The sequence below is a fragment of the Stegodyphus dumicola genome, chromosome X1 (genome assembly GCF_044657685.1).
Source record: "Stegodyphus dumicola isolate Sdum_Otavi_A_Nest chromosome X1, ASM4465768v1".
Classification (NCBI taxonomy): domain Eukaryota; kingdom Metazoa; phylum Arthropoda; class Arachnida; order Araneae; family Eresidae; genus Stegodyphus; species Stegodyphus dumicola.
This window is the reverse complement of record NC_140780.1, coordinates 50,687,688-50,714,850: the sequence shown is the minus strand read 5'-3', so window position 1 is coordinate 50,714,850 and position 27,163 is coordinate 50,687,688. Positions and strand designations below refer to the sequence as shown.

Sequence of the window (27,163 nt, the reverse complement as noted above, 5' to 3'; positions counted from 1 at the left end):
CCAAAACTCTTTATTACTTTCTTAAGTGCGCATCTCATAGCATTTGCTTTACAATACCTTTTAAAAGATTGCTTTCCAATACGAACAATTCTTGCTTAAATAGTTTTATAACGTATTTGTCAACAGGATTTCAATTTATGTTTACTACTCAATATTAAGGTTATTATATATTTAGATAACATTTATAATCATTATAAATTAGATACATTTAATAATTAGATTTCTTGACAGTACTTTCACAGTTGTTTATAAGTGAATAAATTCTTCATTTCAAATACATTTATAAATAATTTAATGAATATTTATGTATTTTGTCAAAGGCAGATACATGCTTTTTGCAATAATATGCAACAATAACATATGGATGTGAAAAAAATTTGTTTTATTTAAAACATTTTGGCATTTGGAAAATAAAATAAAAGTAGCAAATACTCTATCAAGAGTATCGAAAGACGTATACAATTTTAAATGTACCGTAAGGTATTTTTCATTCTTTTAAGCATAACATTTTTCTTAAAATCTATATTTTTGTAGTTCAACAGCTTAGAATTTTATAAAACAAACTCATAATCAAAATCGCGCTGTTGTTAGTTATCGAAAAATAACCAAGATGTGATTTTTGCGTAAATGTCACTAAACTATACAAATTGCTATTATCCATCACACTATGAATGTTTCTTTCATGCGAAAGGGTCCCTTTTTCGATTTGTATGGAACTGTCGTGTGTCGAAATACTATCAGAACCGTGTCAAGCGAGCTTCTGAATGTAAACAAAGAACACCCCATATGGTGACCCAAGCTTCAAAGTAGTGCTTCACTTCTAGTGCCGACTGGCCCCTCCTTCCTTTCCTACCTCCATGGTCGAAAGTGACAGTAAAGCTGAAGAAGATAATTCAATAAATTAGTTTGCAAATAATATTTTATTATTACAAAATTAAATAACTAAAAGTGTTTTTCTATACTTATTATAAAATCATATTTTTTTTACCATTTTTTTAGTTTTCCAATTTTAAAATCCTGCTGTGTTTAAATACAAGGTTGGCCCTATTTTATTAATTTTTTTTTTTTTTTTTCAATTTTAAAACCTTACTTTGGTTTAAATTCGAAATAATATCGCATTTGTGTTCAGATAAAATATTAAGTAGCGAGATTTCCAATTAAAAGTTATAGGCCTTTAATTTGTTTGTGACTAGAGTTTAATGAGTGCCTAATTTAACTTAAAGATTAAAAGGCTCTCTTCAAAATATGAAAACAAGATAATTGGGAGCAATTTTAAGAAAATGTCGGGGAACGGGAAAGATAGACATAACTGCATATCGGATAATGTACTTTATTCTGAAAAAATTGTATACGCCTAAAAAAATTGTCCGAAAATCCAGAACTTTAGTATGCAAATAACAGAAAATTCACAGCTAGTGGAATGCATAGAGCGGTCCAAAGAGCACAGGAAACATGCATTCCAAAACACACATAAAATACATTCCTCGGCCGGTTGGTCATTTAATATCAAATGTTTCAACACAGCATCCATATAACTAAACGGGGGGCAGTGACAAACAACTTGTTGAGATATTCCTGCTTTATCTAGAGCTTCACTAAGTGCGGCGATGTTATCCGCCATTCAGCACCATTTGTCCTCCACTAAAGCATTTCTATTCCTCAGGCAAATAACCCGCGCCTGCTTTGCCACAATCCAAATAGTCCAGTCTAATTCAAGGCCATTTACCGTGATTTCTTCGACGTGTAATGTCACGAAATATTGTTATAATATGGCTGGTAGTCACTAAACTATATTGTCCTCGTCTGTTATCATTACTAAGTCCTAATCCCGACCAGGAAGTTTGGAATACATTGGATTGGAACCACATCATTTTTAAGAAGAACAGCGACTTTTGCTTATATTGGAGGCTTGCAGAATTCATCTGCGGAGGCAGCTTATTTAGTACTTCTTCTCCTGCGTCAGTGCAAATCGGCATACGACCATCATATATTTTGCGAAATCAATGGAATATGATACCTGGTTCAGAGCCGAAGCGCTATGGTTTTCAATGCACGAAGACAACTTGAAGATTTCGCGCCCTCGCCTGGTTGCCAAAATGTAGTAGAGAAGGTAAGGAAAATGCCTTTTGGATGCCGCGCTCGAGAGCAATTCTTTCTTCGCAAACACGCACGATATTTATCAGTCGTAAATTTGTAGTCTGATCTGTGGTCGTATGCCACCACTGTGTGTAACCGGAAGGCGAGTTGAGCTCGTTGATCACCACCAAAGGGTTAACAGCACTTTACCGCCCGCGAATACATCGACTACATTCTGCCACTTTATGACGCGTGTTGGGGCTGTCTTTCAAACAGATAACAGCCGTTCAAAACAAACATTCCCAGGAAATGTCTACGTAATGTCATATCTCTCCCTCAGCCTGCTAGATTTTCAGACTTTTGCTCAGTTCAACCAGATATGCGATCTATGCAAGGAGGTTAGAAAGCTTCCTTAAAATATTCTAACCTCCTTGGATCTATTACTATGCCGGTTACAACCACCTCGCAACGTATATTAATTGCTGAGCAATTACAGAATACCTGGCAGCAAATTTGGCAGGATAGCGTTCGCTATTTGAATAAGTCTGTGCTAGACCAAATATCCTCATGCATATGTAAAAATTCTAGGAGTATGTTTACTGAATAAATGGATCCATTACTATTCAGTTTAACCATTTCTTCTTCTATGCCTCCTCATTGGTCACGTCGAGTTGCATCATGATCGAGAACTTTTGCTATGGGAATTGATTTCTTAGATACAAAGTGTATTTAAATATAAAAGATATAGATGCTGAGAGAGCAGCAATTGAAATCAATAAAAAATGTGAAAAAGAAAGTACGAATAAAAAATAAGTCATTTCGTATCCAAAACACAAATTCTGCTATTGCTCTGAGAGGAAGGATGCAGTAATTTTCTGAAATGAGCACTGAAATTAAAGATAAATCTTTGGCGTGGACAAAATGTCTGATGTTTTGTTCTTGGAGTTTCTTCTGAGATTCTTTGTACTCTCGTTGCTACAAATAAGGATCATTCGTTTATAGTAAACTATACTAGAAGTGCCTTTGAGGGGAACGTTATAAAGGAAACAGCTTTTTTTTTTTTTTTTTTTTTTGTCACACAAAAACTTTATGCAGCTAGCCCCTTGAACGGCCGGAAATTGAACCCAGAGTGAACTCTTAGATTTTTAACGCTTTTGTTAACAGGAAACTATTATTCCAAATTTGCTGTTAAATAAGCATTCCGTTAAAAGCAGTGCCTACCCCTCTTCAGGAAGAACATCCTTCTATGTTAAGATTTTGAATTTAATTCTGGTTTCCCACTCTCCCAGTTAGTAAAACATCATGAGTTGAAATTTTTATAAATATTCATCTGTCAGATTAAAAATGTATTTTGATAAATCTAAACGAAATGGTTAAATCATGTAAGAAATTAATATCCAACAATGAAAAGTATCTAAAAATCTAGTAACGCCAAAGATTTATCACTGATCATACAAATTAAATATGCATCATATTAAAATAAACCCGCATACTCTCTGACTAAAACGAAGTGTATTATGAGAAATTAAAATTTTCATGTATCTGCTAAATGCCTATAGGCTAATTTGGAAAATTTTTAATTAATACTTTCTGAAGTAAATGAATCAGCATGCCATAAGACCATTTTCCTTACACTGAAGTATTTTTAAATACCTTAAATCTTCCTTTAAGCAAAATATTTTTTAAAGTTGCGAAAATCTGTAAGCATTTAAAAAAATTATAAAACTAATAAAATGCATAAGTACACCAGGCTTTCTTTTTAGCAAATTTTGAAAAAGAATAACTGAAAAAGTACTGTATCACATTACATTTTGCTCATATTATAAATCAAATCTAATTAATTGAATACAGTTTCAGCTTATAAATAAGAAAATATGTTAGAAAGATATCCGTTAGAAGCAACTCGCATCTAAAGAATAGTGTCCTTAGACCATGCTTCTGTGGTTATTCAAGTCTTCTAAATTTAATTATGAAACGTCTTACACAGTTTCAGGAAGAGATTAAGATACAATATGTGTTACAAGTTTGAAGATCATCATTACTGCAGATTTTATTTATTTATTAGCACAGAAGGGCTATTAATTTCGTTTTCGCATTGAACACTTTAAACGTCGGTTCACTTTTCAAATTGTTGCCACCAAATATTATCGCCTTGTGTTACATTTAAAGAAATTAAATAGTGGAAAATCTGCATAAATGTATGCAAGTTTCTCACATTGTGATAAAGCAACGGTATCTAAAGCCAACAAATTTTAAATACCGTAATCTTCCACCGAATATGGTCATCTGGAAGCCCTAATTTGGAATTTAAAATTCGTACATATTAATTCGTTTTACATATTTTGTAACTCTTCAACGGATTTTTGATTAACAAACTCAAGGATTTCAAAGCGAGCAATGGCAAAACTGTACAGAAAAAAAAAAAAAAAAGAAGAAGAAGAAGAAGTTTTATCTCCAGCGCGCGAGTCTGTGAATCGAAAATTCTAAAGATATGCTCATTTAAAAATTATTTTGCGATATTGCTGTTGAATTGAATTTTATGTTTTAAGTGTGAAGAACGTGATATTTAATAAATAAAGGCAACACACAAAACGTTTAAAAAAAAAACGCAACTTTGGGCGTAATGTAAAATCTGAAAGCTTTCAGATTTTATTTAATTTAATTTATTCAGGAATTTTTCGAAGCTTTTTTCTCTTTTGTCGTAAGTCTCGGTGCTCTGGTACTCAGAAGTAGGAAACGATACTCTTTTAGCAATACAAAACATGGAAGGAATGGCACATTTTAAATTCTCAAGTTCTGAAGGTGGAGCAGTCAGATAAGCTACAGCTTTTAGTTTCTGAAGAAGAGTAAAAATTTTCTTTTTTCGAACCACGCGATTATTGTTAAAGAAAATTATCTTGATGCAGAGACCGGAATTGCCTCGAAGATCGCCTCGGGTTTATCAGATAACGATAACTTGCTGAACGAAAGTAAAAGGAAATGAAAAGTTTAAAAAAAAAAAAAAAAGAAAGAAAAGAACTTAAGGATGTTGAAGAAAAAGCCATCATCAAAAGATAAGAAGTAGTTGACAAAGGATATTTCATACATTACGCATGCTCACAATATCAATAAATCATTGAATTTCAAACTATTTCTCCTTTGTTGTTGTTCGTCATAGCATTAACTTAATTTCGATCGGAGATACTTTAAGGTGGTAAATGGAAAAAAAAAACCCATTCAGAGGCCACTTTCAAAGGGTGGCCTTCTTGCAATTGTGGGGCCTTTTAGGGGATCTTCCCTAGCTGTTATTATTTTCCTTCTCCCAGGTTTTCGAAGTTGTAAAATGAAAAAAGAGTGGTATCATAAATAATCATCTGTTATCAAAGATTTCTTTTCTCTCTCTCTCTTCTTCTTTTTTTTAAGAATGCTTGTTTGAGTGCATTTTAGAGCAGCATTTCATAATGCCTTGAAGGACATTTAACGTTATATCATGTCAATCATTGTCTTAAACAAAACTCACTAGATCTTTAAAAAAATAATTGTATTACGTGCTTATTACGTAGTAATAAAAAATATTTCAATTAACATTTGTTTTCTTTCTTTCCACTTAATTACAACAATGTTTAGGTTTGTTTAAATTAGAATATGAATGAGCCCCTGAATATGATTCCCGATTTCTATAACAAATATATCGGTCAATTTTTGTTGTACGGGAGTTAGTCAAACATTTTTTCGTGTATTACTTTCTATAACGAGTACAAAATTTTTCTAAACATAAGTATAGGGATCGGAGGAATTTATAAAAAGTTAGATTTCTTGATTTTTGCAAAATTGATCTCTTTTTTTTCTTTAAATTTAAAAATACCAAAATAGAAATCTATGCATCATCTAAAACAATTTTGTAACTGAAAGTATATGTCTGAGACCAACGGTTGAGAAAATAAGCGCTGGGTGATGACTTTTATGAAAACGGGTGTGTATTAGGTGGAGTTGCAAATGCGGTCAAGAACGGGAGAATGACACTAATTACGAAAGGAAAAATAAACAGGTGCGTTAGGGATCATAAGGAGAGATATATTGTAAAAGAAATGTGTTTTTGGGTGTCATTCGGTATCAGTATATCAAGAATAAAAACTTAAATGGAGCTACAGAGTTCTCCTCTGTTCTTCACTGTAAGTCGGTAATGCGTAGAAGGATATATACATGGTACCAGAATGCAGACAAATTATATAGGATTCGAAAAGTTTTGAAGTGCACTTTTATGTATTATTAAGCAGGTTAATAATATTAGTATGCACTTTTTTGGATTATTAATAACATATATCTCCTTATAATTGCAAATTAAATTATAATTATCAAATTAATTTAATGATTATAGTGTTACGAATTTGGTATTTAAAAAGCTAATGTTAGTTCAATTATAAATTAAATGGTTTTATTTCTCGCGCAGTGCAGCGCGTGACGAATAAAACCATTTAATTTATTTGTTTATTAACATTTCATTATTATATTATTTTCGGCTAGGAATTTCCTTTTTTTTTTTTTTTTCCTTCTTTGAGCAATACACACATGTAAGTCACAAGGCTGAAAAGCACTGCTATAAATAAATAATCCGATCCAATTGCAGTTGAACAGAATTAATTAGCACTAATTGTTTTCGAAAAAGTTTATTCTAGTTTTTGAAAAGCTTCGCATCATCTAACATGAAATTAATTACTTATTCATCTTAAGAATGATTTTATGTGCTTATTTAATTGAATATGACAAAGCATATGAGGGTTGCCTAGGCATATTTCATTGAGAATTTTCTAGGGAAAATGGGCTTATATTTACATTACCTTAAGGAAATCCACGAAAATGCTTACACACAGTGGTAGGAAGCAGGAGGACTTGTTTAATCCATTTGTTAAATTTGCATCTAACTTTCAAGTCACCCTCCCCTTTTTTTTGGTTAGTTGATTCATTCAAAGGAAAATACATGTTACTCATTGAACTTCCCACGCTAGCCTGAATAAACGTTAAAACCCGATTAACAGTATATTTCTGTGACAAAGAGAGCTTTCTGACTGCACAATCTATTTTACATTTAGTGAGCTTGTGCAGAATAAATTTATTCACTACTTTATCTAATTTTTGCAATATTTTGTAATTATTATATTTTTGTAAATTTAAATTTAAATTTTATTTTTTCAAAGATATTTTCTTTTTATTCACAAATATTTGTATTTTCTATTTTTATAAGAAGTGAAACATTTAATTAGATTCTGATACTTTGTTTTCATAAGATAAAATACGAACCCTTTGTTGAAATTTTCATAGCTCACCGTAGCTTACACTGCAAGTCTATTCATCCGATTTGAAACTAGGAATGAATTAACAAATCGATCTTTCCCTTCATTGGTCCTAGCGACTTAAATACAGTGAGCCTGAATAAAAAGGGAAACATCTTTCGTAAATATAAAATCCATTATAAATGCATTTCTAAATAATAATTTTAAAATATGACGTTCCTTTCAAAAGATTTACACACTCATGTCCATAAATTAAGGATAATTCGGAGTCACGCGGAAATCGAACTCTAAAATAAATATATCACCTGTAAAATCACTACACACATCTTCAAGAATCATATGCAAATTTAAGGAAGTAACCAGATGACACCGATGGTACGTCACAATGACGAGAGTGTAAGAGAGTGATATATATAGAATACAGGCAAAGAAGTAAAATTGTTCGCAGGCGCTTTATAAGCATTTCAGTGCAATAACCGAATAGTTATGACACAAAGGACGCATTTGGATGATTTTTTACGTGGTAGAATTATCGGCCGTCTGGAATGTGGGCGTACCCAACTGGAAGCATCAGACGAACTTGGAATTGCCCAGAGTGTCATCTCCAGGCTTTGGCAACGATTCCAAGATGATGGTAATGTGAGTAGACGTTACAGCACAGGTGGCCTCAGAGTTACAACGCCGAATGAGGACCGGTATTTGGCAGTTACTGCCAAAAGAAACAGGCGGAGCACAGCCTCAGACCTGTCTCTTCAGCTCTATTCAGCCACTGGTACGACAATTTCAAGGCAGACCGTGTACAGACGCATAGGGCAGATTGGTCTATATGCTCGTAGACCTGTCAGATGCGTTCCACTTACTGCAACTCACTGTCGCCTGCGGTTAGCCTGGAGTAGAGAGCATGCATTGTGGACACCGCAGCAGTGGGCTTGTGTGATGTTTTCCGACGAGTCCAAGTTTAGCTTGCAGTCTGATTCTCGCCAGACTTTCATATGGAGATCTCCAGGTACCCGTTACCACCAAGAAAACATCATTGAACGACACCGTTACGGTGGTGCAGGGATGCTCGTTTGGGGTGAAATTATTCTGGGTTCCAGAACAGACCTGCATGTTCAAATTGGAACCATGACAAGCCAAATCTATCGGGAAGTCATTCTGAAACAACATGTACGTTTGTTTCGGGGCGCCATGGGCACACAATTTGTGTTTATGGATGACAACGCCCGTCCTCACCATGCAAACATAGTAAGCGAATGCCTTCAATCGGAGGATATCACCCGTATGGACTGGCCAGCATTCTCACCGAACTTGAATCCAGTAGAGCATGTGTGGGACATGCTTGGCCGACGAGTTGCAGCCCGTGAACCTCCTCCTATATGCCTACCGGAACTTCGGATAGCATTGCTTTTTGAGTGGTGTAATATCCCCCAACATCAGAGCAATAATTTGATACTCAGCATGCCTAGGCGTTGTACGGACTGTATTGCATCGTCTGGGAGACATACAATGTATTAACAATCATACCAACCATGTAATATTGGTTTTTTGTAAATAGGTTTTTTTTTAATTTGCTCCAGGGAGTAAACATCGTTAATTTTTTTTTAATAATATCAAACATATAGCATTTTTTTTTCTCTCTTTACCTTTTGTTTAATAAATAAGCTTTACAAATAAGTCAAATTTGTTTTGCTTCTAACTCTTCCTTTGCCTGATTTTGCATTATCCTTAATTTATGGACATGAGTGTAAATTACAAATATAAATATATATATATATATTGAAAACTACGAAGGAAATAACATATACGTATCTGTAATTACGAGAATAAGTATTTTCTATGCAATAGGGCTTGAAAAATTTGGATACATAAATATTTTTTCTTCAACTAATTATCAGAATTTATTTACTATCAGCTTTTCATCGACTGCCGGTATCTATTGCCATCAGCAAATGATGATATCCTGGGTTCAAATGAACGCCGAACAAAAGCTGATGGACTGCTGTTGAACTCTGAAGAGGGGTTTATTAGAGGGAAAATGACAATTAAAATGAATTAAAATTCCATTTAATTTTATTAAATTATTCATTTACTATATTGATTTATTACTAATTATAATGGATTGGAATATTTGAACATACATTAGCTGAATATTTAAGAAAAATATTGTGACTGCGAGAAAGAAAATATTTTTTGGGGGGGGGGCATGTTTAGTTTCTTGTGGAATGCAGATGACTTCATTTTTACTCAAGAAGAATTTTCTGCAATCTAGTTTGTGTTATTTTATTCATAAGTTTCAAATGAAAAACAATTTAATGTTTGTATGGCATTAGAAAATTAACCATAAAGCAGCGACCCCAATGTAGTTGAAAAACAGTTTCTTAGATGTGAAAAGGTTGAAGGCCATTTCAGTTAAGACTATTTTCTCAGATACTCAGATACTTCGCATACATGTAACATAGCATTCGAAATGCAAAACTGAATATTTACTATAGATTCATTGATGTAATAAATACTGTCTTTCTACACCTATGGCTTTAAAAAAACAAGATGTTATTTGCCTTTCAGTTTATCGTTCAATAATATATTTTCGTTGTACAAAATTGCATTCATTCGAAGAATGTTTATTTATTTATTTATTTATTTATTTATTTATTTTTATTTCAATGTGTTTCAGTTTGTATATAACTGAATGCAGAGAAATTTGATGTTTAAACGATCCCTACATTTTTCCACGACTTCGAACGAGATTATCCCCTCTTTTTCAGCTTCCGCCATGAAAAAAGGGGTTCAAAATTTATGACTTGACCGCATATAGGCAGCATTCGTGTATTAGGCTAAAGTCAAGGTATTAAATGTTGTTTAAAATTTAAGTTAGTAAATTTAAATAGTTAAAAATTGTTCCTTTGTACAGAATATTTTTCACAGTGTTTGCGTTGATCATTCAAGTACTATTTGTAAAGCATTATGCTTTACGATTGTCAGTATTAACTCTGAAACATCTAGATTTAAAGCCTAAATACTGCATCCTGGTTAATAATCTCATAAATTTCCTTCAGACTAACTGTATACAATTTTAGTTCTCACATAGATTTGCTTAAAGCTCTCTATTTTTGAAATAATTAAATTCTTTGATAAATACCTAGTGCATTTACTTAAAATAAATGGAAGTAACAGTATAAATTAATTCAAAATCTTGAAGGCTATGTTGTGTATTCTGGATGGTTTAATGTCTTAAAATTAGATTTCACTGATTGGAAACTTTAGTGGAAGACGATATCTGACTAAGAGAAATGATTTATTATAAATACTACGACTTACATTTGGATATTCTTATGTACAGAAAAAAATTTATGATAATAATAATAATAATGAGAAAAGTGTATTTTCTTTTTTTGGCTGTTGCACTAAGAATATTTTAATCAATTTAATTCCACTTATAAGGCCAAGTAGTAAACGGTTTAATTTTTAACTCAAATGCATTTTTATATGCAATTCCATAACATCTAGAGTTAAGATAGAATTTGGCCGGGCGAATGGTATTATAGCCATCATCAAATTTGTTTTGAACAATGCTTTAACCTGCCATCAAAAATTAAACAATTATCGTTAATTTATAGAAATGAAAAGGATTTGATAGAATTTTTTTCATAATCTCTTAATTGAAAGTTCTATCTCATAGTTATGTAAAAGTCATAAAGGTTATGTTACATTTAGATTTTGTATGACTTCCATTGCAAAACAATATATGTTTTATTTCTTCTATTGCAGTTTTATTTTTAAAAAGGATCAGATCATTAGTTTTTTCCCCCTCCAAATAGCTGGAAGCATAGTTTAATCTATATATATACTCGTATATATAAAGAAGAAAGGTATGTGTGTTTGCGCGCTAATAACTCAGTCGTTACAATAGCTATCGCCTTCTACCATTCCTTTCTGTGTCCTGTTATTTATAAAAACAAGATGTTATTTGCCTTTCAGTTTATCGTTCAATAATATATTTTCATTGTACAAAATTGCATTCATTCGAAGAATGTTTTTTTTTTTTTTATTATTATTTATTTATTTATTTATTTATTTTATTTCAATGTGTTTCAGTTTGTATATAACTGAATGCAGAGAAATTTGATATTTAAACGACCCCTACATTTTTCCACGACTTCGAACGGGATTATCCCCTCTTTTACGGGATTTCTGGGTCCTGTTATGGAAAAGGTCGACGTCCACTTTTTTCAAAAAAAAAAAAAAAAAAAGGCTAAAATCAGAGATATTAATTAAAAACTCTTAAAACGCTAATTTTCGCTCTCATTTTTCTGAGTGACAACAGTGCTGATATCAGCAACAATGGCTACAATGATTGTTGCTGATATAATGAGAGAAAACTGGTCTTGCCATTTTCCATCAAAATTTTTATGTGGGTTCCATATCACTCAAAATAATTCATTTTGCTCAAAATAATGATTTTTTTTTAAATTTATTTATTTTTTTTTATTTTTGCTGACCCAAATGGCAATTCCATGTGTCATATGGGTGTATATACCATATGATTTCTATGATTACGTAGTCAACTGTGGTACATGTATTGCATATTACTTTGTTTATTTGGCATTTTTTATGCATTACAATGGCGCATCATATTCCTTATGACGTGTAATATGGTAATATACGAATTTTCAAATGATATCATGAGTAAAACAGTACATTACTCTCAATCTAACTTAACTGGCATCAGGTATTTCCGCGAATTAATCTATAATGAGCACAAGTACTTGAATAGTTTGCTTTTCTTTATTCAGACACAAGAAAGATTGTGTACTACTTAATAATTACTGTTCATTCATTAAATGAATCAAAATTTATTAAATTTTTAATCATTGTTCATTTAATTAAAAGTTTATTTATTACTTCATAATTTCCTGAAAAAATTAATTTATTACTTTAATTTAATTAATCACATCCCGTTCAATATTTAAAAATTATAATTAGGATTTTTTGCTCTTATTATCATATGTGAGTATTTTTCACTCTTTGAATGAAAATTTTAAATGCATATTAACTAAACTGTAGCTCAGAAATATCCTCACTTTATAATAAACATATTACCATTTTAATAAATTTTGCTTCAATTAATAATCAGTTTGTTCTCTTTACACTTTTTCCCCACATCTATTTATACAATTTTTAGCAAAACTACAATCTTTATAAGTGAACTTTCCACATTAGTTTGATTCAAACTTATCTTACAGTTTTGCAAAGTTTCCATCAGCGGCCGAGTGGTTAAGCCCGCTGAATGCTGTCATTTTGTCCGTGGTTTGGTTTGGTTTATTTGATTATAGCAAGCATTCGAGGACTATCTGCCTAAGGAAAGAGGTGCCTTTGTGAAGGGCTTTCTAGCAGAAACTGTCTCGTATACACGTTAAACATGTCGTTCAGGGTTAGAGCTCATGTGAAATGGCAGACTGCATGTATACACACATTTACATTCGTACTTTCACATATACATTGCAAACATGAACACATACATCCATACATATATGCATACATACAGCTCTGAATCCGGTCCTGATGAAAGAACAGTACGCTTGTCCACGAGCGGTCGAGCGGTAAAAGCCGCTGAACATTGGTAGTTAGGTCCGGGGTTCAAGTCCTGACGAAAGGGCTGTCTGCATGGGCATTTTCGTGGTTTTCCCCATGTGTAACGTGGATACGAGACAGTTTCCTTAAAAAAAAAATGCCCTTTACTGGGCATCCCTTCCCTTTTGTGCAGTGCCTAGCGGCGAAGCACATAATAAAAAAATAATGATACGATACTTACGTATTAGAGCAACAATCTTGCCTCAGTTTGGCGATTTTTAAGAAAGGGGGTTGATGACAGAAGGAATAGGATGATGACTTTAACAGAGAGAAAAAAATTCTTCTGTATCTATTACATATGTATTTTATGTTTTATCTAGAAAATCAAGCAATAAACCTACTGACAAGCATGTCTATTGTTTCTTTTTTCTCATGAAAATGTCGTGGTGATCTGTTTAAAAACAGATCAAAGCCATTGTTTCCTTCAGCGATTTTGCATCAAAATACTTCATTCCTCCAAACATTTTATCGCATTTTCTCACGAAAATTTTATAATTGCATATTTAAAAACTGAGTTTAAGACAAAGTATAGTAATCTGAGTGTTAAAACCAATGGAACTTGGAAGTACAACAAAAAGGATGCGTATCAAAATAGGGATGCTACTTGTTAAAACTGAAGAACTGATAGCGCATGGTTGCCAGAGTTTGGCCCATTCTGAAAGTTTGGCGACTTCTACGAAAATGTTTACACTAATAGGGAAAGTACCCGTAACACATTTTCAATCTTGGATAAAGGTTTGAGAGTGTCTCTAAAAACATAATAGGGAAAATGGGATTAAATTTCTGATTACTTTTGAGTCGCGAATATTGAACACAAATAAAATTAGGAATGGTATTTAAAAATTTTGAAAAAAATTTCATAAGCTGAATGCCTAATTTATGAAAATGACTGCCTTTTGACGATGTTTTAGATAAATCCAAACAAAGAAAAAAAAAGAGCTAAGTTTCAAAGAAAGATAAAGCAATCATAACTTCCATAAAATCCAAGAAACAAGGTATAAGTAAGACTAAACGAGAGTAGAATACAAAGTACGATTAAAGTGAACCAGTGTAATTAGAATACCAATAACCTACTTAAAATTCTATACATCGTTTCAAACCCAAACTATTACTCCTATCGAAAGCCCATTTAAATTCAGGAAATTTCAGAACACAAAAAGAAACAATGAATTATTTAATTACTCATCATGTTAATTTCAATAATAAGTCGTTCAACTCTAATTTTAATAAAAAAAAAAGGATTTAAGGTAAATTCGTTTCAATCCAAACTTTTTATTTTCAAAGCTGATGTACTGAAAGAAAGCAGGTAAAATTTGTGCTTTTTTAGCGTATTTAGCTGAATACGGGAAGTGGTGCAAAGGCTGACTCATATTTCTGTCACGAACAAAAATATATATGCTGATGAAGTCACGAAACTCTTGAGTGATACTGTTGCATCTCTAAAATTCGTTCAGCTTCCGTTTATGTATACAAGGACTCAAATGAAAAGTTTTGGGATTTTTTATGTTTTTCTTTCCAGGTATTATACGTAGCAACCTCGTACTGGGTTTTGTGAAGGTCATGGATATGCTTGAATCTGCTGTTGGGCAGCTATGACCTTCACTGTTTGGTCACAATGTGTGGAAGTATAGATACGGATATGAATTATGATGTTGCTTTTGTGGGTTCAAACAAAGCCTTAATAAGCTATATAAGAAAATTAAGCCACTGAGGGCATATGAGCTAGCAGGTGAAACTCCGAGAACGATCATGAAAAAGTGTGGTAAAAATGGAGAGACCATAGTCTCTTATACTGCAAGCTTGTTAGTCAGGTAGAAAGCGATGAGAGATGAAAGAAATTTCAACAAAGCTAATTCCACTGTTGAAAAGATGCTCATTAAATTTTAGAAATTACTCTCATTAAGTTTCAGAAATTGATGAATTTTCAAGACATCATGGATCAGTTTGTTTCTAATCAGGTACTGAGCATTTATAGTTCTACTCAGAATCTTATATTGCACTATGGTATTCCGCATTTTGAGGCACTTATGGTATTCCGCATTTTGAGGCACTTATGGTATTCCGCATTTTGAGGCTGAGGCTCAGATGGAGATGTGTAGCATAGAATTGGTTTTGTAATGCATTGAAATTCTTCTCTTTTTGTTAAGTCCAGAGTAATTTCCGAGTAGTACAGAAAGGCGTGCTTAACATAAGTCGATGTGAGCCTATGGTTAATGATAAGCCCCAGATAACTTGCATTATTTACTTCGTTCACAATTTTTCCAAATAGGTAGAGGTTGCGTGCCTCTACCAAATAGGTAGAGGCACGCATTCAGAGGTGACAGCATCATGGTGGAGACTGGAATTTCAATGGGATATCACATCCAGCTGTACATCTTTAAAGATGTCCTGTGACGACAGCGCGGTATCAGGACGAACTCCTACACCTCCAGATTGAAACTCTACGATGCGGCAGTTGGTCTCGATTTTCTGTCTCTGCACGTTTACCTCTTTCCAATCAGTCTGAAAGAATTGAAAACTGGTGGATTACCTCATTAAAAGCATCGGAATTTACTATAAATTTTGTATGAAGGTCCGGTGTGGTCATGCAACTTATTAATATTTATTCGTTTGTTTCGAGTCTTAAACGTCATGTTATTAATGACTCAAATGTGACGTCATTATGTCCTATCGTCCAGACAAGGGGAGGCAGAAGGTACGGACCAAGGAACTGGTCTCCAACAACGCTGGCCCAAACATTGACAGAGAAACGACTTTGAACTGCACGTGTTCATCCAAAGTCACAAATGGACGTTATGTTGATTAAAGCCTCCCTCTCTTGTGAAAAAAGCCTCATCCGTGAATAATAATAAGCTATCTGCCGCACTTTGTTGAAGATACCAAGTAGCAAAATTCCTCCGGAGTGGCTAATCCGCAGGCTCCAATACGATCGCTGTTAACACGACCTCCCATTCAACACCCTCTACTCCATGACGAAGGTACTTCTGACCCTGCAGTGCTGTATAATTCCGAATCATCTTTGTGCCCTTACATCTCCTCTTAAGTTTGTCATATCGGTAGCGAATCACCCTGTATAACAGGGGTGACTAAATTTCATGCCGGTAAAAGGCACATGACTACATGAAAGTTCAAAAATGGTTCAAGTGAATTAATAACATTTCGAAATAAAGATCACTTATTCTTTGTTACTATCTCTTTCTGTTTCCCGCTTTTCGTCACTTTTTGGCCACTCCATCTTGGTGTTGTATTTTCAATGTCGGGTAGTGTACATCGTTTAAAAAATAATATGAGACAGGTGAGCTTTTGAAGTAAATTAATGAGAATTTCGAATTTTTTATGTAATTAACATGGTTACATATACAATAAATAAATAAATAGTATATCTCTTGCTGTATGTTCAGAAAAGTGCGTGCCAACAAAATATAAATTTGAAACTGCTGTACTAAGCAGTTAGGCTTTCTTTTCTTCAGACTGAAATACCAAGCATACTCTTCTGGTTTCCTTTATCCCCCTCTGTTTATAATCGTTGTTTGGTTTTACTAGAAGTAAATTGAAATCGGAAGAATATTCATTGGTCTTTATGAATATGATGATATGAAAAGCTTTTTATTTGAGTAAAGAATAAATCTCAAATTTAAAAAAGAAATCCAGTGTTTTTTTTTTTTTTTTTTATCTTTCTCTCCCCCTTTCCTTTTTTTTTCTTTTTTAATTTTAGCTTATAAGCAGTCTTTTAGAAAGAATACAGTAAGTGATACAGACAGCGCGCAATGCAGAGAAACTGTTACTTAGAAACAAAAAATAATTTTAAAATAAGCTATTAACTTTTTTAGGCTTTTGCATCAAAATTAATAATTTTGCTTTCTCACACATTTAACATAAGGACCAACATACTAAGATCAAATCTAACGTTGGATAGTTAAATTTATTCATTAGATGCGAACTGGATTATGAGTTATGTTGTGTAATTGATATTTAATTTTTGTGACGGATTGGCTTTCATTTAAAATGATTTAACAATAAGTTTTGATTTGAGCTAGAATTGTTTTATTCAATTTTAATTATTGGTAGCGACTTTTACTCAATTTTGAGTATTGGTGAAATTTGTAGCGATCAGGGATAGGATCGTAGTACAATTTAAGTTGTGGTACTGTGCTTTTGTGAAGGATGTGTAAAATGTACATGATGATTGAAGATTAGGAAGACCAAAAATATCAACAAATTAAAGAAGTGTAGTGCTGGCACCAGAGCCGGTGCGAACGATGCAGCTGCACTAAGCGGTAGAACTAAGGAACGAAACATTTTAGAGATAAAGGGTAACCAAAAGGCCTAGCCGACTCTAACCTAGTACGATATTTGTGTGGAGTTAGAGATTAAGAAGTTCATCAAGCAACAAACGAGAAAGTCGGAGGATAAAGCGATTTCACCAGCATCAGCATGCCGTATTTTGACAGATTTATTATTATTATTATTATTATTATTATTTGGTTGCATTGAAAAATTTGTGTCTAGTTTACTTTTCATTGCGTGATGCAACGTTCTTGAAACGAGGATTTGATGATGACAGGGAAGGATTTCCATATCGAATAAGGGCAACTGACAAAGCATGAATTAAAATGTTTGGCCAGTATTGGAATCGTTGTCAGTCCAGTAGAGAAGTCCATTCTTCCTGCGACCTCAAAAATTTCAAGATGCTGACCCCCCACTGATGAAATAAATGCAGATTTCTACCTAGGATTATTTGGGAAATTATAACGAAAGTTAAAGTTTCACGCGAAAAATGTGTTAACTACAGCATATTACTGTGATTGATTGCAAAAATTGTGACAAAATTGCATAAAAAATTACCTGACTTACTCAAAGATTCAATGACTGAATAAAAGTGGTACTCCACAAGAGATAACAAATTTTCCAAGCTGATCATGGCTGTTGCGAAGCAAAGGGAAATACTACGCAGAAGCAGAAACTGCCTGAAATAATAATTAGCCTGAGAGAAAAAAGCAGCGACCATTACTTTTTAAGGTACCTTCGCATTTGTATATTTATTTTGTGCTATTTTGATGGCTATTATCTACCTTAAAAGCAATATGGCGATGTCAGCAACTTGCGGAAATGGAATTTATTTGCTTTTTTTCTTCCCCCCCCCTTTTTTTTTTTTTTTTTTTTTTTTTCTTTTGGTTACTCTGGCGATAAATTTGCGGCGGACAGTTTGAAATCGATTGAATGATTGCGTACGCAACCTAGCTTAAGAAATTAAATATGTGTTTCACAAAGAAATGCGTCATTGTCTGATTTATGTTTCGATATGAATTTGTATTCTGAAGAGCAAACGAAACGTTTGATGCAAGCGAATCGCATTTAAGAGGCCAAAGTCCGCAAGTATCACGTGAGCCGCAATTAAGATACCGGATAGCTGCATGCAGCTCGCCAGCTGCACTTTGTCTAACCAAAGAACCCTTACGAATTCTTTAGTCGAACGTTCACCCAAGAACAGCGAATTTTATACTCTATTGTTAAACACGCCCTGCTGCGTTGCTACATGCTTGTACGTTACCTGTTTCTAATCATTTGAGTGTATAAGCCGCATCCCTGCCTTTCATCTCCTTTTTGAGGGAAAAAAAATGCGGCACGAAACTCGGTTTAAACACGAGATAATCCGGTAACATCTAATTTATTTCGTTTTTATTTTTTGAATAATGATTTACACTTTTTTCTAAACATAAAATTCAAATTGCAAAAATTTTGATTAAAGTTATTGATTAACAAAATCTATTGCAGTTAACATTAGTTTTGTTTCACTAAAGAGGACTGAACGTAGAACGTAATGTAATCAGAATAAGCGGAGGTAAAAAATATCTGGCACAGGCAGTTGAAAGTACATTTCTGTAAACATTAAAATATGAGTCTCCTTAATTACTGACATACTACGCCTTTAAAGTGCTTATTAAGTCACAGGTGATATCGATTTTTTTTCCCTGTCCTAAACAATAGCCACGCTGAAGCGCTCATTTGAAGAGGTGAAAACAAAATCGGATCCAGAAAATTTGTGTAGACATGAATAAATCGCGTCATTTGGAAGAATTTTATAAATCCATTTTCATAGACAAAGCTTGCGTTGAAGATTGTCGCGTAGTAATTATTGTAAAAGTTTCCTCATGAGCATAATTCAGGCAATAGGTGTTTAAATTGCCTTTTAATTTGGTCGTTGTCCCTCTCTATTCTAAAAGTATGCTTGTAATCAATCTCTCTGCAGTACATCATTTCAAAATTAATTCCAGTCATGTGATTCATATATGACGCTCACGACACATGTTCGTACCTAATGACAAAAGGTCTCTCAATCAGTAATAATATTAAAATCAATTCCAGTTACATTGTTGATCCTAATCACATAAATCTTATATAATGCTAACAAAACATGTTCTTAATAATGATAAAAGTTCTTTCATACAATAATTTTATTATAATTTGCAAACCAGAACCTTAAGTAACCAATGCAATTAAAACGAAATCATAACTTCAGTGTTTTTTATCTATTATTTTATGTAATCTATGCTCTTTTTTTTCCGCTTCCTGTATATAGCTGTGGTGGTATTGTTTGATGTCGCTCATATGATAATAACTGGGTAATTTTCAGATTGCGCGAAAAGTAAACTAAAGATCTTAAGTTTCGCACAATAGCAACACTTGCCAAGTAGCATGGACGATAAATGCATGATAGTGTAACGTAACGCAACGAATGTAATGAGCTAGAAATTTTGGAAAAACTTCTTTAAACTATTTCAAAAGCATTATGTTAATTTTATTAACAGTGAAATTTTGAGTTAAACTTCTTTCCTGTCAAATTCTTAACTTCAACTTACTACTTCCGGCCAGAACGTAGTTTTAGAGACCCACCAGCGGCCGAGCGGTAAAAGCCGCTGAACACTGGTAGTTCGGTCCGGGGTTCGAGTCCCGGCGAATGGGCATGGCTGCATGGGCGTTTTCGTGGTTTTCCCCATGTGTAACGTGGATACGAGCCAGTTTCCCTTAAAAAGACCTCCACGGGGCATCCCTCCCTTTTTGTGTAGTGCCTAAAGGCGGAGCACGTAATAAGAAAAAAAAAAAAAAGTAGTTTTAGATTCACGGCTGAATACATAATGATTTAAATCGCGAAGTTCTTCGGTCTAAACGAGAGAGTTACCAGGTATTCTGTCTGCACGCGTCGGCCTTTTTAGGCTTCTCTCTCTCGTAAGCTATTATTACGCTAGGCCGTACTTAAGTCCTTGATACCTTCGCAGTAAATTAGCGTATATATCTCTTTTAGTTTAGATTAGTTTTAGTTTACTTCTTAGCCTCTTAAGTTCAAGCCCAAGTGTCGGCTTTTATTGTACACTCCAAGACGGAGTTCTGTTAAATCTTATCTGAATAATAAAAAGTTGTTTACCCTTCCATCTTGTTGTTTCTTGTTGCTCAAACTCAAGCGATTAATCGCTTATCAGTTCTTAAGATTCTTCACGTTTAACTGTAAATTAGCATTCACGAAGTGAGGAACTCTACAACGTTAAAAAACATGAAATAAAAAAAAAAATGTTTGGTGGATAACGAAACCTTAGCTTTTTGCCAGAGAAAAATGCTATGAGAATTTCGGGCAGAAACACCTTTCCCCTCTCCCTAAATTAATCATACTTTTCTTTTTTCCTCTTGCCTATAATAATTCTGCTTTTAAAATATTGCGACTGGAAAAAAAAAAAAAAAAAAAAAAAAAAAAAAAGTGGATATTTTATTCTGAATCTTAATTTTACTGTAAAAAGCCTAATATACATCAGAAGTGGATATCTTCCGGTACTTTCCTGTACATACAGCAGTTAAAACGTGTCTTGAAGTTTTGTACAATACAACATTTTGTTTGGCTTCTATTTGGAAAGTGCGTCCGATAGTAATAAAAGGTTACTTAAAAAATGTAGTTATAATTATTCAAATTATCTCTGTTAATGGGTATGTAATTAAAATAGCACTGAACTTAAGTATAAGATTACATATACAAGAAATTTTTAATGCCAATTTAAATACACATTTTGAAAAATATTAATGTTCTTAAATACTAGGGCTTAAAATGAACTATTAATTACAGAAAATCCTTCTCGAACGCAGACTTGCAGAACGTGATTTTACGTATACGCATTATCTTAATTGCCCCCATTTAATTTGCCGAACGCGGTAATTTCGATTATACGCAGTACGTTGCAGAGCATCTGTTGCATCCCGATAGTCTCTATAATAGTTGATTTGAAAATTAATTTATTAAAGAAGTCGGATATTGCCTAGAAAAGCAAAACCTGAGCTTTAAAGTTCCCAAAATTCTCGATAATGCTCCAGCATACGGAACTGAAGCCCTTACAACATTGCATCCAATATTCAGAGTTTTTAATACCTTCCATCAAGCAACACTTCTTTAATCCAACCGATGGATCAAGGAATAAAAACATTCAAATCCTATTATGTCAGTCATGTTTACATTTTTGTAAATAAAGCACTAGAAGGAGGAAAGCATAACACACTAATGGCAGTTATGAAGTAATTCTACATAAAACATGCACACAAACGATTAAACTCACAGGGGAACAAGTGAATTCATCAACAGTGAATGCTTACTAGCCTCATCTCTGGCCACAAGTTGTCAACAATTTTAAAGGATTTCGATTGGAATGAAGCCAGAGAAATTGTACAAATTGCAAAAGCAGCAGGAGGCAAAGGATTTTCGGATATGGAAAAAAGAGAAATGAAAGAATTAGCAGAGGATGATCATCGCGAAGTGATAAATGAAGAATTGGATGATCTTATAATACTAGTAGACGGTGAAAGCATCGGTAGTTAAGAAGATAGAGAGCCTTTAACGTACGAGAAAAGTTAAACGAATCGTTGAAAAAAGGAAGTGTCTGATTTTGTAATGGAGATTGACCGAAATAAAGGAAGAAGAGGATATTTTATAAGAGGTTTTGAAAAACTTTGCACTCCTTACCGCGAAACGTTTAATGACTTGAGTCAGACATTGTCCCAAGCAAAAATCACCAGCTATTAAAAAAAATAATTGCATCATGTACCTACTTATTAAGACGTTTTAGATATCTATTCAATTCAGATTTGTTTTACTTTCCCTTTTTAATTACAATAATATTTAGGTTTATATAAAGTATACATACTTTATTAATCTGAACTACACTTAACTCGCGTTTTTCATAGAAAGTTAACTTCGCGGAACTCGATTTTGCAGTACGTGCAAGGTGTTAATGACGTCTCCTGCTTTCGGCAAGGAATTAACTTAATATTTCAGTTTTCGGGACTACGCAGAGCTTAAATTGCTTCGAAGCTCCGGTATATCTCAATTTTTGAGATAAATCGTAGTCTAGATGGAGCATAACGAAGCCCTCAACGAAAGCGGCTCCGGCACTTATTTAATTTTAATGGAAAAGGTCTTTTGATATTTGAAATTTAACCTTAATTTTAATGGAAAAGGTCTTTTGATATTATAAAATTTTATATTAATGATAAGTTATATCAAGCCTTGATTCTAACTTCTGAATGCATACCTAGGGAAACAAACCCTTAGACGCAGTTGAGATTAGAACTTCTGAATGTTGAGTTGAGATTAGAACTTCTATGTTTCCCTGGGAAACAAACCCTTAGACGCAGTTGAGATTAGAATGTTGAGTTGAGATTAGAACTTCTGAATGTTGAGTTGAGATTAGAACTTCTGAATGTTGAGTTGAGATTAGAACTTCTGAATGTTGAGTTGAGATTAGAACTTCTGAATGTTGAGTTGAGATTAGAACTTCTGAATGTTGAGTTGAGATTAGAACTTCTATGTTTCCCTGGGAAACAAACCCTTAGACGCAGTTGAGATTTTAAGAAAAGGAAAACCCCCTACTCACATGTCAAAATCTTTTAATCCAGGAGCGCAATAAATTTATGAGAAATTATTTAAGAACGGGCAAATATTTCTTTCCTGGAAATATTTCTAGAAGTGATCATCCTGATCGTGCCGTCATATACGCTGACTCGGTTTCCCCATTTTCAGTTACTCGCGATTTACAATAAGAAAAGAAAATCATTTAGTATTCTAGTAAATGCGCTCCAAATTATATTTAGTTCAACATAGTGAAATACTAAGATAAACGGCTCAAACACGTCTAATACTAGTGATTTCTCATGGTAAACCATGTAAAATATAGGGGATAAAAATGATCATTTGTAGAGAACCTTTCTTTTGTCATCAGCTTGCAGATCATCTCTTGTGATTCAGGGGCAATTTTCTCTCCTGTCATATTTTGCTTGGAAGCTAGATTTATATTGGCAAGTGGTTAGAAAGCGTTAGATTTTTCTTTGTTTTCATACCTACACTTCTCAGTTAAAATGTCCTTCTCTACCTCTCATATTATTTTTAGCATTCTCTCTACTCTCATTAGTGACGCTGTAACCGTTTTACCTTTTGTCACTAGTGTGATGGTAAAGAAACATCTTTGTTTCTGTCATCCCTTCAAATAGTATTATATTATACTGTATATTCAGCGCTTATATTCAGCCGGAGCCGTAAATAAGATGAGATTCGGTATTTATCTTATTATTAAATTTTTATCATTAATTTAATTTATTGAATTTTCATTTATCTCTTTTCATTTTATTAAATTCTAATTAAAATTATTTCATTCTTTTAAACATTAATTATTAGTACAAAGGGGCTTTGTCCTTGAAGGACTATTGTTTTCGTTTTGCGATTTTGCGTTGAATCACTATAAATGCCCGTTTCACTTTTCCAACAGTTGCCACCAAATGTTAGAATCCTGCATTATATTTGAAGAAATTAAATCATGAAAAATCTGCATAAATGTATGTATATTTCTCGCATTATGATAAAACAACGGTACATAGAGCCATCGAATTTTGAATGACGTAATATCCTCCTACGAATATGAGCATGTGGAAGACCAAATTTGAAATTTGTTTTATTATAGATTTCATATTTTGTAAAACTTTAACGAATTTTTTTATTAACAAACTCAAGGATTTCAAAGTGAGCGATGGCAACAACTCTACGAGAAAAAAAAAAAAACTTTTTATCTCCAGAGCGCGGAACTGTGTATCGGATATTCTAAAGATATTCTCATTTTAAAATTATTTTGCGACATTGCTATTGAACTGAATTTTATGGTTTAAGGGCAAAGAATATGATATTTAATAAATAAAGGTAAAATACAAAATGTTAAAAAAACGCTCCTTTGGACGTAACTTAAAATCTGAAACCTGCAAACTTTTTTATTCAAATTTTATTTTATTAGTTACTTTATTTATTTATTTCTGTTTATCTTTCCTAACAGCCTTCTATAGGGCTTCCACACTTAATAAGTTTTTTAGAAATTCAACCCTACGACGATGGTTAATATTTTCAACCATTCCTGAAGATAGTCAAAAGAATGAAAATTAGGCAATCAGGCTACCATAAATGTTAACAACAAAAACTATTCACCGTCATACCGACCGCAAAAAGGAATTTTAAGTGCTGCATGTGACCTTTGGGCCACCAGTGGGCCATCGAAAGCATAGTTTTCGGAGCCCTGGATTTACCCAGCTAAGACAGAAAAGTAATAAAAATCATGCTTCCAATGCAATATTCATGTGCCGTAAGTCTCTACCTGTCATTTGACCAACACCACTGAGTCCAACCATAGCTCCGGTCTCCGTGTTTAGAAAATCACGGGGGGAAGGCAGAGAGAGAGAAAGGGAAAAGCATAATCTCAACGAAGTTTTTTTTTAAAGCCGCTGCAATCTTATAATTCTTTAACCTAGCCTCCCCAAATTTTCATTTGCCCTTCTGTGAACTTTCTTACGTGCTATGAATGCATTATCATTTATTATGAAAAGAAAAAAGAGCCATCGGCAACAAACGCAAAAATTGATGAACAGCTAAAGGCATGTTGAAAAAAAAAAGGGCGATGTATTGTAGCAATCCGGTTCGTTCGAGTCAAAGATCAAGGACGGTCAAATTACTATGCAATAAGGTCAACAGCCGCATAGTAACTGGATTTGCAATTAAAGAAAAAAAGGCTACCTTTTTCCAATAAAGCATTTTAGACTATAAGTTAATCAAAATTCAAATGTTTTAAAGCTGAATTTCACCGTAGATGGGGTTTAATTACAGCAATGAGTATATAATAAAGCTTTTTCAGAATTAAACATTTTGTTGTCAAGGCATTTTTTTCACTACGTGCGCCGGCTCTTTTTTTGCTGCCGAATATATTGTGAGACCAAATTTGGAAGTGCCTGTTGGCCGCAGAGAGTGGAGATCAAAGTTGCTGGGAGTAACAAACGTCACGAATGCCTCAATCAAAAAAGAAAGTAACATGTACACACAGTAAACAAGATACAATTTGCTGCGGCTAAAAAAAAATGCACAGAAATGTTCTGACAGAATATGAAACGTCTCCCCCCCCCTTGGAAGGGCGTATGTATTGAGTGTGTGAAAAATCTCCCCACCTCTTCGCCTTCCCAAAAAAATAGAAATAAGAAGAAAAAAAAAAGGAAATAAGAAGGCAGATAAATTATAATTTAAGTACACTTAATTAAATTTATCTAACAAAATATAACTTTGAGAAATTTAATGGATGAAATTAAAACAGCCTAATGCGCGATTATAATAAAATTTATCAGAATTTTAACAATTCAAAAATTGTTTTATGAGTCTTTTTTTTTAATTGTTGTAACATATTAATGAATGAGTACTAGACTGGTGTGATAAAATTTTAAAACCTTTTATAAGAAATGAAATTATAATTAAGTTACTCTTTCTACTTAAGCCTACTTAGTTTCTCTCTCTTCATAATTAAAATTACAGTTGAATTTTAAGCCTAAAGTGTTTTGCTAAAGATGACATTCTACTCAGCACTTGTAATAGTTATTAAATTCAATAATGTTATAAGGTACTTCTTCCTAGCGTGCCTTCGTGGTGTAGTGGTTCTGCACGCTGGGCCGGTATTCCAGAGTTCCGTGGTTCGATTCCTGGCGAAGGCGTTGCTAATTTTTCATCTCTTCTGCTTCCAAAAAATTACCTAATGTCTCTACAATGTTTCTGATCTTAATCTTTTATTAATAGAAACATGAATATATTTTCAGGTTATTATCAATATATGATAAAGAAATGTATTTAGCTTTTAGCGATATAATACAATCAGGTGTATATCTGGCATGAATGAGAACAAAGGAACGAAGACCTCAGTATATTTCTTTTGGGATTTAACTTAAACACCCTCTTCCTCAAAAAAATTCTGAGCTATAAATTATTACTACCATATTGTAAGAAATTAAAGACATTTCTCCTCTGCGAAGCCAGAATATAGTTGCTAAAGGGAAGAATTTTATTTTACTAGTTGCTACTTTGAGAGAAATTTGTATACATCGTGAGGAGGCTTGCAAAATATTTTTGCTGTTTTCAGCTTTTCGGAGTGCTCTGAGTTTCATTCATAAATAAAAAGTGCAAATTTGAATTACTTTAATTAAATTTTTAATAGTTTTTTAAGGGAAATAAATCAGCTTATAAAGTTTATAAGGAATTATCACACCCACACACCCAGCAAAAGATCCATGGCTCGAGTTGCAGTGAGAGCATAATTAATTTTTCAAGTTTCCTGACTCCGAAAAAATATACAAATAAGCTACAGTGGCATTCGATCTAAAATGTGTTGGACGATAATTCATCCCCACCTGAATTTGGTCGACTGGGTTTCGTTCTCTCCTCAGTTGGCCTTTAACTGGGAGAGAATGTGTAGACTTATCGCATTTCCCAGTGCGTGCTGTCGGGTATAACTGGTAACACTAAAAGGTATTTCTCCCACCTTCTTGGCGTGCCTTCGTGGTGTGGTGGTCTTCACGCTGAGCGCGTATTCCAGAGGTCCGCGGTTCGATTCCCGGCGAAGGCGTTGCTAATTTCAATTCTCCTGCTTCCAAAAAAAATACCTAATGTCTCTACAGTTGCGCCCGAACTAAAAGGGTGTTGGATGATGGTTCTCCACACCCAGGATTTGGCGAATGAGTTCCCTAAGAAGCCCAGTCGACCTTTAAACGGGGAGTATATAAGGTATTTCTCCAGCCTTCTTCGTATGCCTCCGTGATGTGGTGGTCTTCTCGCTAGGCGCGTATTCCAGAGGTCCGCGGTTCGA

The 27,163-nt window shown here is 33.6% G+C and overlaps 1 long non-coding RNA gene across 1 annotated transcript in view; it reads right to left on the bottom strand.

Moving 5' to 3' along the window:
• Positions 1–361: 361 nt before the first annotated feature.
• Positions 362–27,163, bottom strand: part of LOC146993145 (uncharacterized) — a 61,344-nt gene continuing 34,542 nt past the window's right edge. The window contains exons 2-3 of the long non-coding RNA XR_015038733.1: positions 7,354–7,481; positions 362–879 (exon numbers count right to left, since the gene is read on the bottom strand). This is a non-coding gene — a long non-coding RNA (uncharacterized LOC146993145). The remainder of the gene's footprint in view (positions 880–7,353; positions 7,482–27,163) is intronic.